This window comes from Orcinus orca, chromosome 15 (genome assembly GCF_937001465.1).
Source record: "Orcinus orca chromosome 15, mOrcOrc1.1, whole genome shotgun sequence".
Classification (NCBI taxonomy): Eukaryota; Metazoa; Chordata; class Mammalia; order Artiodactyla; family Delphinidae; genus Orcinus; species Orcinus orca.
Window position 1 is genome coordinate 29,983,529 of NC_064573.1, and position 15,944 is coordinate 29,999,472.

The 15,944-nt window shown below is 43.2% G+C and overlaps 3 pseudogenes; 1 reads left to right on the top strand and 2 right to left on the bottom strand.

Moving 5' to 3' along the window:
- The window catches only part of LOC125961286 (uncharacterized protein C2orf78-like), a 30,603-nt pseudogene extending 25,133 nt beyond the window's left edge, over positions 1-5,470 (bottom strand).
- LOC101283647 (RNA/RNP complex-1-interacting phosphatase-like) overlaps positions 1-14,567 on the top strand; it is a 30,042-nt pseudogene extending 15,475 nt beyond the window's left edge.
- On the bottom strand, positions 7,756-11,235 carry LOC125961237 (uncharacterized protein C2orf78-like; annotated as a pseudogene).
- Positions 14,568-15,944: the final 1,377 nt, after the last annotated feature.

Genomic DNA, 15,944 nt, shown 5'->3' on the forward strand with positions numbered 1-15,944 from the left:
GGAGCTAAGATCCCACATGCTGCATAGCCAAAGAAATTTTTTTAAAAAGTTATATTCCTGTATTATTGAATTTAGTGGTTTAGATTTTCTTTTAATGTTTAGAAGATTTCAATTTATTTACCAGGAACAAACAAAACAAAATGTAAAAATAGTTTTCCGGAAACTATTTCCATCATTCTCTTCTCCCCTTTCTCCTGCAGACTGGTGTTTTATCTTTACAAGTTCTCCATCATTCCATAAGAAAGCTGCTCTTCTTCTGGTTTCATAAGAGATGGTGAACAGTGGTAAAATATCCAGTTTACCTAAATTTCTAGAGTACACTTCGGGGAACGAATGATGGGGTGGGATGTTGGGGCAGAGTGAGAGATACAGATTCTGGTGAGACTGAGAGTCATTCACAGAAATTACTGGGCTGTGGTGAAGGGAGAACAAAAATAAATCAGGTTCCTGCTGGTGGACAGGAAGCCAAAATGAAGAAGAATAGTGCGTAGCTGGGCAGTATAATTAGGCCCATAAGTGCTGTGTCTTCTGATAGTAATTATGAACAGAAACCAACTAATAATTACTAATAACATGTAGGTGACCAATCCTTGAGAGCTGAGGCAGAGAGAAGGAAAGATGGCATTATACCTTGTCTCTGGTTCATTGAGTTTCCCAGGCTGGTTTGTGACCAATCTTGGGTGAAACCATAACTAAATCATTTTTGCTAAGGTGATCAGCTTTCGTGGGGTCCTTTCTCTGCACTCTGTCCAATGATAAAGCCCACTGGTTTATGCCTCCTGGAAAACAGTTATTTCAAAACAGTATAAGTAGGGCTTCCCTGGTGGCGCAGTGGTTGAGAGTCTGCCTGCCGATGCAGGGGACACAGGTTCGTGCCCCGGTCCGGGAAGATCCCACATGCCGCGGAGCAGCTGGGCCAGTGAGCCATGGCCACTGAGCCTGCACTCCACAACGGGAGAGGCCACAGCAGTGAGAGGCTCGTGTACCAAAAAAAAAAAAAAAAAAAAACACACCAGAATAAGTGAAGCATTGATGAAACAGCCATGAGGAACATGTTTCCACATGGCCTCGCACCTCCTTTTCAAAGTGCTTTAAACCTATTTTCATCCAAAAATCAATAAAAGAAAAGGATTGGGATCAAATCCCGTACAGAGGTAGTGTAAGGGAAAAGAGAATAAGAATAGCATCTCTTCAGACAATAAAATAAATTTGGAAAAGACAGGTCCACAAAACAGATCAAAACTGTAACCTATTATTTCAAAGTGGGCTAAAAGATGTTAGGAAAAACAGTGGAAAAGATGAAAGAACATGGATCGAAGAGGGAATGGGAAGTTATTGTTTAATGGCTCTAGAGTCTGTTTGGGATGGTGAAAAAGTTCTGGAAACGGTAAATGCTGATAAATGCCACCTATGGGTGTTTGGTTTTAGTTGATCTTCTTCCATGAAAGGGTTTGGAGAGATTCAGAAACTATGCTGCTGCCTCCATCTTTCTGAGGTCCTGCTCAATCTTTAGACATAATTATTTTGAATTTGGATAGTGGTGATGGTCACACAGCATTGTGAATATATTTAATGTCACTGAATTGTATACTTGAAAATGGTTGAAATACTAAATTTTGTTTTATATATATTTTACCATAATGAAAAAAAGGTGAACGAACAGCATAAACCAGAATTAGGTAAGATGTTAGAACTCAGGACAGAATTCAAAATAAAGGAAAAAAATTCAGAAATGAGGACTAAATTTAAAATAATACAAGAGTGGGGACTTCCCTGGTTGTCCAGTGGTTAAGAATCTGCCTTCCAATGCAGGGGATGCAGGTTCGATCCCTGGTTGAGGAACTGAGATCCCCCATGCCACAGACAAACTAAGCCCGCACACTGCAACTACTGAGCCCACGTGCTGTGGAGCCCACGCGCCACAACTAGAGAGCCCACGAGCTGCAAGGAAGAGCCCACGCACTGTAACGAAGAGCCCACATGCTGTGACTAATACCCGACACCTCCAAAAGTAAATAATTTAAATAAAATCATATGAGTGAATGAACATAATACCTTAAGAGAAACAAACAGGAAAAGGAAAAATTATTTTTGAAGATAAAAAGAATTTTAGAGAAATGGAAAACATAAAAGATAGGCAAAAAAGAGTCAGGACAGCTCTGAAAAGAGTAATATAAATATGTATAAGAATCTATTATAGGGCTTTCCTGGTGGCGCAGTGGTTGAGAGTCTGCCTGCCGATGCAGGGGACATGGGTTCATGCCCCGGTACGGGAAGATCCCACATGCCGTGGAGCGGCTGGGCCCGTGAGCCATGGCCGCTGAGCCTGCGCGTCCGGAGCCTGTGCTCCACAACTGGAGAGGTCACAACAGTGAGAGGCCCACGTACCGCAAAAAAAAAAAAAAAAAAAGAATCTATTATACCATAAAAGTGACATTTCAAATCAGTGGGACAGGTTAGTCAATAAATTGTGATACATACATGTTGAGGTATAAATTGTTCTCTGGAAGGATCCACAGCATGGCAAAAGCAGATGTCTCTGAGGAGGGAAATGTGTGGCTGGGGAACGTGGGGAAAAGGGTGACTTTTCATTGAATACCCTTGTGTACCTTTTCTAATGTTCTGTCATGTGAATTTATTACCTCTGAAGTTCGCCTGAGTTCAAACCCCAGTTCCCCAAATTACTAGCTCTTGATCTTGGGCAAACTCTTCACACTCTCCAGGCCTCTTTATCTGTGAAATAAGGTCAGTAACTTAGCCTGGTGCTGCCTGGCACAGAATAAACTGTCAATAAATGGAGATTATTAGTGTAAAAAAACCAAATGCCCATCAATGGATGAATGGATTTTTTAAATGTGGTGTATATGTGAAATATTATACAGTCATAAAAAGGAATGAAGTACTGACACATTCTACGACATGGACGAACTTGAAAACATTATGCTAAGTGAAAGAAGCCACACACGGTGGTCACATTTGTATTATTTCATGAAATGTCCAGAAAAGGCAAAACTATAGTGACAGAAAGGAAATTAATGGTTGCAGGGACTGAAGGAGGAGGGGATGAAGAGGGCCTGCTGATGGTTACGCGGGGTTCTTTGTGGGGTGATGAAAACGTGATGGGTTAGATGACGGTGATGGTTGCATAGGCTTGTGAATGTACGAAATGACACTGAATTTGCAGTTTCAGAAGGTGAATGTTATGGCATGTGAATAACATCTCAAAAAATTAATTTTGAAAATGAAAATTGCCAGTTTTCCCATGGTCACTATCCACTATCCACTGTCTCCATCTCTCCCTTCTCCCTACTATATTCCTTTTGACGCCCACCCCTGCCACTCTCTCCCATCCTCACTCCCTCGACCTGCCCCACGAGGCCTCCCAGGGAACCCGTGAACCGCTGGGCACCTGGGTCCTGTGGCTGTTGGAGCGACTGCCCAGTGTGCGTGCCTCCACCGCTTTCACCCGTGAGAGTGGACGCTTCCGTCGGATTTTTCTTGTGCGTTTCAGTTGATGGTGATGTTTACAGAAGGCGGCACACACCCTGGTCAATGGAGGAAGCCCCTCAAGATAATATTTAGGCCCGTCCAGAAGTTTGATCTCGTCCACCAGTAACCTCAGGATGCTGTGCTCTGAAAGCCAGGTTGGCCGCCTGCGGGCACTTGTAAATACTGAGGACTTCGGAGGCATTTGGGCCTCCAGTTGAGGCCTTGTACCTCCACATGCGACGTGACCTCAGCCCTTTGCTGCACCTCTCTAAGTGAAGTGGCACAGGAATACTGGCCTTGCCTGTCGTTGCCAGGATTAACTGAATAGTGCATTAGCTGCCCTGGTGCTTAGGTGTTGAGTACAGGGTGATGTACATACCAGGCCCTATTCGTGGGCCTCCTGATGCAGCAGTTCCCTTGGTTCTGCCCCTGTTGTCAGCTACCCCTAGGATAACTCTGAGCCCTAGCCACCTCTCTCGTAGATTTCCCTAACCCCCCACTATAATCACACCTGAATAAGGCAACTCAAACCTTTCAGAGATGTGTCCTGAACCTCCTGTTTTCTTAAATACCTATCTGGTGGTTGTGAGACTTAAGGCCAACCTCCCCAAGAGACCTTTTCTATTTCTCCTAGTGAACCTAGAGTCACCTTCTGTCATCTTCAACTCTACTCAGATTTGGTTCTTTCAACCCTGACCTCTGACCCTGCTTTTTACTTCTGCCATTTCATCCTCACTCCTGCTTCCTTTCATAAATCCATAAATGTCTTTTGGCCTTCCTAGCCCTGGGCCAAGTTCCTTTTTCTTTCCTCAGTTTTTACCCCTTTCCTTCATTGTCCCATCCAACTTTCAGTCCTTCTTTTCTCATGCAGACTTTGATTCCAACCCCATCAAAAAAAAAAAAAAAAACAAACACACACCACAGTTAGCAGCATCTCAAAAGTTTTATTACTCACCTATTAATTCTATTACATTTATTTATTCAGTTTTATTGTTTGAAAATACATCAAAATAAATAGAGAAATTTATACCTATCTTATCTATACATGGAAGAACAGCTGGTCCCCAAGGTGGCACCAACAATCCTAGCAGCTCTTTCTTTAAATATCCGTAGTAGTCAGCAATTTCCATTTCTTTTTCCCTCTCAATGAAAAATTGCAGTTTCCCCAAAGAGGTGTATTTGGCAGCATTCTCACCTTGTTGTTGGGCCCGCCTCTTCATGACCTCCCGCTCTGTCCTCTGCTCTTTTTCGATGGGCTTTGACATTACTGCCTCAGGAACATTGTGTTCCCTCCATGGAACTGGTTGCTTGCTGAAGTCTTGGAGTAGAAATGGGGTTTGGAGCTTGGCTGGGGACTGGCGCTTAGTCACAGCAGGGGGAACAGGCTCCCGCTGGAGAGAGGTGCAAGATGAAGTTTTTTAGGGTGCAGGCCTAGGAGCAGCAGACTGAGGGACACTAGGCTGGGTACAGTCGGTCCAACCCAGTTGGGTTGGGTTGGGTTGGTCACAGTTGGCTGAGATGGTTTGGCAGGACCTGGCAAAGAGGCAGGAGCTGGCTGGGAAGAACTGACTGCAGCAGGTTGAGCTGAGTTAGTAGAAGCAGGGTGGGCACGGTCAGCAACAGCAGGCCGATGAGAGGCCAGAGACTGTGGCCTCCGAGGAGCAGGTTGAGCTTGAGGCTTGTCCCAGGCAGAAAAAGGCAGATATATCAACTTGACCTTCCCAGGAGGCAGCAGCTCATACTGGGGTGGAGACGGACACTCTCTTTCAGCACTGCTGTCTGGTTTCTGGGCTTCGACTTGAGTTTTCTCAGGACCCTTACCCTCACGTGGGGTATTCCGCCATGGCTGGATAGCTGGGGGTGGCTGGGGGTCTTTAGGTTTGCTTGAATTTCCCAAGACCCAACAGGAGGAGAGCCCAGTTCTCTTATCATTCTTCTTCCCCAGTGCATGAAAAACCTTCACAGACTCCAGCATGCGCATGCCTATGGAGGTTCGAGGCTTTTTAAAGCTCTCTTGGATAAGCTCAGTTTGGTGTTGCTTTCGCTTCGTCTGGGGAATTGTTGGCTTCTCTTCTGCCTTGAATTTGTTCCCTGACTGCTTATTCTCTTCAGCCTTCTTTCTTCCTCTGGTCCTTGTGGTCCTTTCCTGTCCATGGCTCTTTATTTTGCTGATCTTTCTGGATGCAACTTTCTGAGGTTTGCCTTTAGAATCCTTGACCATGTTCACAGGAGCCCTGTCACTGACTGCAGCATTGCATAGAACCACTTCTCCCCCTAACCGGCACTCTGGATTCTTTGGCTAGATTTTGGCCTTGGGAGCACCACTGATAGGCTCAGAGGCTTTATGTTTGTTCTTCCTGGGTTGATCAGAGGGAACCTTTATGACACTTGTCTTTTCCTGCACCTGATTCGCCTTAATGGCTCTGGTGTCTTTGGCTTTGATCACGTTGGGACCTTTGGATTGATCAAGATCTTTCAAAGAATTAAAGAGCTGGGGAAGGTGAATATCCTCCGCCAGTGTAGTAATATCTGCAAAACCACTGCTAGATTCCATCCCATTTTCAACTGTCCCTCGGTCCTCAAGACTCAGGCTGTTCTTTCCCAGATCAGCATTTTCAGAACCAGGCTTCTCCTCTTGGCTGAGGGGATCCGTGCAGGCCAGGAGCTGGTGAATATCAGGGATATCTAAAGGGAGTAGTGGAGGCTCTTGGTTTTCTCTTGGGATCTGGTAGGCATCCAGAGGCTTTGAAAGCTTGGTTGTAATATCCTCCAAGTGCTTCCTGTCTATTTTTCCCTGGCTTGGAGCTGGAGGCAGGGCCAGGAGACTACTGGCACTCTGGACTGGAGCTGTCCCTGAAATGTCCCCAAGTTCAGGTGGTGGGTTACTCTCAATTATCTGAATATTTCTGCCCCTGCAGGACTTGGGGAGTTCTTGAGTTTGTGTCACACAAAATGTCTGGCTTGGAGGCTGCAATCCCAGGGAATTTTTCATCACCAGGGAAGTCTCCATCCCTACAAAGGAATCAAGGTAGAAGTCATTCCCTGGTAAGTGAGATGCTCCCCCTAAACACCAACACAGCAATCACGTACCTTTCAAGGTACGTGATTGCTGTGTTGGTGCTTAGGGGCAAGATGGGCAAGGCATTTCTACTAACTCTTCTTAAGAATCACAGACAGTGCCCTATGCTACGAGATAAGCGGAGACTGTTGTAATTCTTACTGGTGATCATTTCATGTCACTGATTTCTTGGCTTTCTTTGTATTTCATAGGATTGTTAGAAGTCAAATAAAAAATGAGTCTTATTTTTTTAAAAATGAAATGTTTTACAAAGCCTAGCATTCTCATATAGAGTTCTTTCAATTCTCCCCACTTTCCTGAAAGGCTAAGAACACTTCACACCATGAACTAGGAGAGGGAGTAGAGCCCTTCCTGATGAAACATATAAACAAAGACAGAGTCTTAGCCTACTTGCTCTGGACAGGATCCCGGACCACAAGGTCTTAAATCCTGGTATAATTTAAGGAAGTGAGGACAGGTAAACTGGCACTATCATAATAAGAGATCTGAAACACCTTCCAAAGAGACTCTAGCAGTAGATCAGGGAAGGGAGTGATACACTGTGGTAGTACAGGGGGAATGATCGGCTACCACAGTGAAAAATGTGGTACCTATTGGTATGCTCTCGGGGTTCTTGTACATGTAGCATAGATGACCTTTAGAGAGTCCCTCCCACCTTCCCACCTCAATTAGGTGTGATTTTTTTTTAATTTATTTTTATTTATTTATTTTTTGCACTTATTTATGTTATGCATGAATTTTGTTGGCTGCACTGGGTCTTCATTGCTGTACACGGGCTTTCTCTAGTTGTGGCTAGCGGGGGCTACTCTTGGTTGCAGTGTGCGGGCTTCTCATTGCAGTGGCTTCTCTTGCTGCAGAGCACGGGCTCTAGGCACGTGGGCTTCAGTAGTTGTGGCTCACGGGCTCTAGAATGCAGGCTCAGTAGTTGTGGCACATGGGCTTAGTTGCTCCACGGCATGTGGGATCTTCCCAGACCAAGGCTCGAACCCGTGTCCCCTGCATTGTCAGGCGGATTCTTAACCACCGCACCACCAGGGAAGCCCTAGGTGTTCTTATATAGAGTCGAAAAACAGAGAGCCCTGAGCGAAGGTAGTGGTTATTAAAGGCTCAGGATCTAAATTCTACCTGTCTGTACACCACTTTCCAGCTGTAGACTTGACCCCATTTTTTAATGCTGACCTCATTGTTCAACTTTCTTGCTGTTTGTACTCACCTTGAAAACTTGTTTCTGTGATGGGTTGAGCAGGCACAGGGTAGTAGATTCCAGAGGTGGAAGCTGGTGGTTGGATATTTGTGGGTTGAATCTCCTTTAGTACCATTACCATTTCTGGTTGCACAGAGGCCCTACTTCATGTGTATGACACAGAGCCATAGGATTGCATGCAGGAGCCAAGTTCTCCATACAGTAAAGACCCCAATGTGCCTTAGTTATAGTAATATACCTGGCTTCCTTCCTGGTAGGGAAGTGACAGGCTGTGTCCCTGATTTCGAATTTGAGATGGTGTTCCCTGAGCAAGCCTGGCAGAAAGTGACGGATATAGAGGGACCATGTTATTGGGGTCTGCAGTTTTATCATACTGGGCTGCCATAAACATGGAGGAAGCAGCTGTGTGCTGGTCAGGGATGGCCAGAGTAACGTCTCCGAGTGAAGAAGAATTCTTTTCAGTGCTTCCTGTGATGTCCCAGTCAAGAACACCTGGATAGGAAGCAGCTGAAGTGGAGATCTGGCTCTGGTCAGTAACTGCAGATAACATAGTTGTGCTAGACTGTTGGTGAAGGTAGGCACTACCCATGAGTGTCTGGAAAGAGGTAGCCGTAGCTGATGCCGAACTGATGGCAGGAGCAGAGACTCTGGAGAAGTTGCAGACACTTCCTGTTAGGGAAGTTGCATTGCTCACCATAGGAAGAGAGTGCTGCAGAGAATTTAGAGTTCCAAGTACAGGTGGATTTTGGAAATTTTCTGTAAGAACAAGAGGGTAATGAAAAAATCAGGGAGATTGATAAATTCTCACTATGTTTGAGGAACAGCATTATCTTAAGATTCTTGCTATCAGGACACCTCTAATGTCAATACTTACTGAGAAACCAAAAATCAGACCGTTATGATGGTTGTAAGGACTGAGCAGTTTTACACTCTTCTGTATTAACTGCCTGTGCTCCCATGTTGGGCACAGATGGGCAGAAGACCCAAGTGGTATGGTTCAGACATTGTTCTCTAGGCTGGAAGCAACCTTCTCCCTACCCTATCTTTCCCTTCAGCCTGCACTAGTATTGACTTCTATGCTGTTTCCTAGACTGGAAGCATTTTAGAACTAGGAGGTCCTTAGAGAACTTCTATTTTCACAGTGTCATGAGGAAGGAAACTGAGGCTCAGAGAGGTCGGGTTGACTTGTTCAAATTCTCTCATTATGTTAGTATCCTAGCCAGGTTTCAGAACCTAAGTATCCTGACTTCCTTGGCAGGACGCTACTCTGAGCATGATACTGCCAGAAAGCAGGAGAAATAGAACTTATACTATAGGCAGTTTTTTTGTCCATTAGAAAACAGTACAGCTATTACCATTGTAATCTTCAGTGTCTCACTTTGCTTGTGCAGTTCCCACGCTATTACCTAGAGTTCACATATAGCTCAGTCCACCTGGTAAATTTAAAGAGTCATTTTTACCCTTGTCAAGCCTGGTTTCTCATCCTACCTCAAAATGATTACCCGAAAGTGAATTTCTTAAGTGCTTTTGGAAAGAAAAAAGTTATCTGATTACTTCAGATTACTCATCTATAAAGTGGTTATAACACCACCACCAATAATAATAGCAGTAATAATTAATACATGAATAAACTGATATATTGTGTATGATTTATATGCAGGAAGATGCAATAAGTTCTAGAAAGACAAAGAAAAATCATGAAAAACATATTACATAATGAAAACAAAATACATAGTTATGAAAACTGGGGTATGTGGCAAGTATCAAAGCATAATGAGTTTACTAACAAATGACCTTCTGTACCATACGTGTAATGTTATGAAAGTGAATTTTGCCCACTGTATTTTAGTGAATACTATTAACCAAAAAACACAATAGAAGGTGATTTTGAATGAATTCCTAGCCAATACATACAGACAGAGAAGATATATCAGTAAAAATGCATAACAAGCAACAAAATTCAATCAATGTGAATGTATAGGTAGCCACAATATATGCAGGCAAGTATTTCAGTGAAAACTGGTACAAAGCAAACAGCAAAATAATAAGTGTAAAAGAATTTCATTATTGTGCTCATTCATATTTTTACACAGCAAGTAACAGGTATTAAGCCTGGTAGAAATATATGTTTCAAAGAATAGAAATATATAATAAGCAGAAAGGAAGCTTAAAAAGTATCAAGAAGGTTTTTGTATTTATCCTAGAGCTTAGATTATAATCATCTTCAACATCCAAGAAGATGACATCCCAAAACCTAAAAACACCATCATCACTAGAATCCAATTAAAAGAGATTTTCAAACGTAAGAACATTGAAAGGACTCCACAATATTGTTCTAGATAAATGTGGAATTTTTTTTTTTTTTTTGCCGTGCCGCGTGGCCCTGCCAGTGAAAGCACCGAGTCCTAACCACTAGACCGCCAGTGAATTCCCTCAATGTGGAATTAGAGATGTGGGGCTTGACTTTTTCTTCTTAGGTAGCTAAGATCTAAAAATGAATGATGGCTGTTGATCAATGTGCTCTCTGTGTTAGGAAGGAAAGAACTGTAAAGACGAAAAGCAACCTTGCCTTAGAACCTACATATCACACAAAGGAAATAGTCCTTCTGATTCAATTTAGAAGATATCGTTTAAAATTTTTAATTGGAGAAACATCTACATAGTTTAAAAATTAGAAAGAATAAAACATTGAAAAGCAGACCCCTAGATAACCACTTTGGTTTCTTGTATATAGGAAGCATCATTTCTAGAACATATTTCTAAGATATTTATATTCAAAACTGTCAAGTACCAACTGTATTCAGAGAGGCAGTAAAAGAAAAAAAACAGAGTATGACTTTTCTGGTGAAAAGTTGATGAAAACTATCCTAAACTTCCTTACATTTGACTCTGGACCTCCCTATAGCCCAGTACTCTCCATCCTCTCTCCCTGTTTTCTCTTTTCAACTAGTCGAAATATTAGTGGAGGGAGACCATTAGAGATGAAACATCTTGGTATATATTGCTAGTTTTCTTTGTCACCTGGCTTTTCTGTCTTTCTGTTGAAACACTCTTGAGAAGTCTCTGATTTCATTTTCTACATGGGTACCCTTTAAGGCTCAATATTAGAAAAGAAAGGGATCAGAGTGGTCAACCAATGTATTATCCTAATGTAACAGATAAGGAAAAAATCAGGCTTTCTGGGAGAGTCAATGATTTGTCCAAAGTCACACAGTTAGTAAATGCCAAAATCAAAACTGAAATTAGGTCTCCAGAGCTCTAGTTCAATACTTTCCCTCATTATTCCGTGCTATTTTGAATCTACTAGTAAATTTAGGGGCAAAATAAATCTAATGAAAAACTTTGAAAAGTTTCTTTTCTTACCTGACATGGTCAGAGAAGAAGAAGAAGCATCAACTGCAGATACAAGGGATGAGGAGACAACACCAGAGCATTTCTGAGTGGCTGCAGCTGAATGGCGCATGTGTCCAGTACAAAGGTCACTGGTTACTGGTCACTGGTCACTTGTGATGATCCAAATTTATTTACAGACAACTCCACGGAAACCCCAAGACTCTACCAAGTGGTAGTGGGTTTGGTAGGAGAATGACGTCACAAAGCAGGCAGTTTCAAGGTATGAGATAGCCAATAGGGAGGTCTGATCCCCAACAGGAAGGCGGGGGTGGATGGAGAGAGTGTAGGATATCTAAAACAACACCTAAATTTCTGAGCTCTGGGGAGGAAATCCTAGAAGACCAATTTACCTCCCCCAGGCTCCTACATTAGGAAAATCATTGCAACATTTCTTACAGACATTCATTAATATAATTTACTAACAGTTACTTATATCCTACAGAGTATTAATATTTTATGTATCATATACTTAGAGCTATATATATCTTAATTAATATCCTTTGGAAGGAAAGAGCCATCTAGTTTGAACTATTACAGTTGTTCTGAAATCGTATCTGTCTAATTAGTGAACTTATAGCAGCTTTTAAGGAGCAAGTGTAGGGATTAAGAAGCTCTTTTTGTAACTTGGTTAAAGAGTAGGGTGAAGTTTGTTGAGTGTACCTTGTGGAGAATGTTGTGGTCCAAGGCTCTTCTCTTTTAGTTTCATCTCCTTGACTCCTACCTTTCTTGGGCAGGGCGAGGATGGGCCAGGTTGGACTTACATTTCTCTTCTGCTTTCTTTTTTTTTTTTTTTTTTTCCCATTATGGGCATTGTGTCTAGGACAAACCTTGATCTTGCATTCTTACCCTCATGAATGTTACTTGCTGTCATCTTCCAGCAGCAGGAGTCTTCTTTTCAGTGCTTGATGCTTCACAAAATATACTCTGCCTGTTGGAAGCAAATACCAGAGAGCTAGCAGACAGAGCTGGTTGCAGACCTTTCCTCTTCCAGCCTTTGGTTGTTCTGATTCTTTGGGCCACACAGGTATCCTGCCATCTAGCTCTTTTATATGTGAGAGACATTCTGAATACTGTCCCTTTTTCTTTGCACAGAAGTATATACAGTGTGACAGTTACTGTAATCTCCTCCTCCCCCTTGCAAACAGCCACTCTAGAATCTTGGACCTCTAGGATTCTGTCTTGCATGCTTGGGTGCAAGGCCAAGCAAAATGAAGAGGAGAATAATTAGAGAAGGAAGAGGACATTCGTGGAGAACTGGGAGCAGATAAGGTGAAAGGGCACAGGAGAAAAGTGATTCATGTAGATTTTTTGGTTTCTGTGGGAAACAAGTTGACACACTTTGGCCTCATTTTGTATTACCAGAACAGACAGTCATAGATGTAAGTAGCTCGATAGTGCAGCAACTGCCATGAATTCTGTACACTAAAGGGAACAGTCTTACATATATTTCTCATTTTGTTTTATGTCATATTACCTTATTAATAGCATTCACTGGTATGTTTGTAGAATACAGATTATTTTAAATGCTCTGGTTTTGTCTACATGGTTATCTCCTTGTCATATTTTTAAGGACTGCAACATTGTAAGACATATTGCATGTTTTTCTCTTGACAATTGTTTATCTCAAAGCATCATGAACGAACATGACCTGTTGGATTTTGTGGAGAAACTTTAAAAAGGGTCTGTGAAAAAGGCATTGTGGCGAGTCGCATTCTGCACCCAAGCGTAAGGAGCAGATATCTGCCATCAGCCCAACTTGGCCTGGGTGACCTCTGTTATAGTTCCCGTGGTTAGTGCTTTGCTCCCTAACCACTCTTGTGACTGTGATAATGTGAGTAAAGGCTGAGTTGCTAATGATTTATGTTTGAGGTAAGCTGGTTTGAGGGAGGAAATCTATGGATCTAGTCATTTTCCTTGGTGGTAAGCTTTCAGGGAGGGGTGCAAAATTGATCTTTCTGGTGACTTTTCTAGTACCAGGAAGATATCCCATAGATGGGACCTCCAAAGACACACATTTAATATTTAGGCCTGTTTTTATTATTATGAGATACGAGTTTTTTCACTGATGGGGATGATGCTTATCTGAGAAGAAATTGTGAAAGGTGGTGTAGTATGGAGATGTGGCTTAAGATTTTAAGTGTTTTTCAAGGTTTTTCCCCTTAGCTTCCTACTTCAGATGGCCTACTTACATGATACTAGTATGTGATGTGAGCCTAACAACTTACTAAATACCTTCAAGCCAGATCAGTGTCTCTTTTCTCTATATTTCCATGGAAATCAAGGGACCCATAGCTACTGCAGGTTAGGGTGGGCGGTGTGAGATTGGGGGGAGTGTGGTAAGCCACATTTTGGTATCAGTAAAATGTTTACATATTAAAATATTCAGTTCCAACATTCAATTCTATTTAGGCAAACCGTTAGTTAGGCTTTTCCTGGTTCCGAGCCTATGTAACTTATTTTCTCTCCCTAATTCCAGCCATTTAAATTTAGCTTGCAGGCCCAGCATCATCTTAACCTCTAAAAGAATCTTACATGTAGGAGGAAGAAACTAAAGAGCTCTATTTCAACACTTAGGAACATGAGGCCCTACCCTGACCGAAACCTTTATTCTTACAGTTAGGGTATTGTCTTGTCCCGTATACCCACTTCCTGCATTTTGAACCCATCAGGTTAACTGAGACATGTCCTGTTGCAACATACCCAGTTCATCTATCCCTGAGGCTGTCCTTAATTCTTCCCATTGTCACATTTTGATTTAATTAAATACTGGAATCCCTCAAACCCTTGCATGGTACCTGAGGCCCTATGGGATACTGGTAGATTTTGTTAGTGTCAAATACTTAGCTGTCTGATTCTCCAAATATCCCTTGCTCCTATATTTTCCATCCCAGCATACAACATACCGATTAAGGCACTGTTTTATTTCATGTTGGACCCACTGCCATCCAGAGGCATACTCTTTGCTAGTTCCCATACTTTCTGGAAACCCTGCCAGGTCTGGATTTATTTGTGTTCCCACCCAAAACCTGTATCTTTTAGCAAGCTGGAACTATAAGACCAACATAGATTTTCTAGTTTCTGATAGATTTATGTCACAATTTGTACATTGTCATGTCTATAGATATTTGTATCATTTGTACTTTTTGGCCATTACATGCCTATTGGATATTTTTCATAAATTGCAAAAGAATATTTCATGACTTAGCACCAAATTGAATGTGTCTGTTTGTAAGTTGGTAAACTATGTTGTGCTACCTTGTATCTTTTCTTTATCCAAATAGTAATTTACTACTATTGTCCCATTTACAATTATGTGGAAGTTTTCAGAATTGTAAAAAATGCTTGTGGATTGAAAATTGGTTAGACTATGACTGTCCCAGATACGTTAAAGCTACTGAACTTTTTACTCATTCATTCATTCGTTCAATAATTCTGACCTTCCTGACTCAGTTTACCCAGCTCAAATGGTTGTGAAGATTACTAACAGTGTATGTAAGGTACTTTCAGAAATTAAAAATTGAGACAGGAGAAGATGGTGGAAGAGTAGGACGCAGAGATCACCTTCCTCCCCACAGATACATCAGAAATACATCTACACGTGGAACTGCTCCTATAGAACACCCCTGAACGCTGGCATAAGACCTCAGACCTCCCAAGAGGCAAGAACCTCCCCCACATACCTGGGTAGGGCAAAAGAAAAACGAAAAAACAGAGACAGAAGAATAGGGATGGGACCTGCACCAGTGAGAGGGAGCTGTGAAGGAGGAAAGGTTTCCACACACTAGAAGCCTCTTTGTGGGCAGAGACTACGGGTGGCGGAGGGGGGAAGCTTCAGGGTCATGGAGGAGAGCGTAGCCACCAGGGTGTGGATGGCAAAGCGGAGAGTTTTCTGCACAGAGGATCGGTGCCTGCCAGCACTCACCAGTCCCAGAGGATTGTCTGCTCACCCGCCGGGAAGGGCGGGGACTGGGAGCTGAGACTTGGGCTTCTGAGCTTAGATCGCAGGGAGAGGACTGGGGTTGGCGGCATGAACATAGCCTGAAGGGGTTAGTGTGCCACGGCTAGCCAGGAGGGAGTCCGGAAATGTCTGCAGCTGCCAAAGAGACAAGAGACTCTTTCTTGCCTCTGTTTCCTGGTTCGCGACGAGAGGGGATTATGAGCACTGCTTAAAGGAGCTCCAGAGAAGGGCGTGAGACGTGGCTATCAGTGAGGACCCCAGAGACGGGCGTGAGCCGCTAAGGCTGCTGCTGCAGCCACCAAGAAGCCTGTGTGCGAGCACAGGTCACTATCCCTACCTCCCCTCCCGGGAACTCCTGCAGCCCGTCACTGCCAGGGTCCCGTGATCCAGGGACAACTTCCCCGGGAGAACACACAGCGCGCCTCTGGCAGGTGCAACATCATCTCGGCCTCTGCCGCCGCAGGCTCACCCCATATCCATACCCTTCAGTCCACACGGCCTGAGTGAGCCAGAGCCCCGGAATCAGTGGCTCCTTTAACCCCGTCCTGAGTGAAGAACAGACACCCTCATGCGACCTACATGCAGAGGAGGGGCCAAATCCAAAGCTGAACCCCGCGAGCACTTTCACCATGAGCACTGTCACCATGGGTACAGTCACCATGGGCACTAATACCGTGAACTATATTCCCGTGAGCACTATAACCGTGAGCTCAGTCACTATCGGTACTGTCACTGTGAGTACTGTCACTGTGAGCACTGTCAACATGGTTACTGCAACCATGAGCACTGACACCATGAGCACAGTCACCATGGACACTATC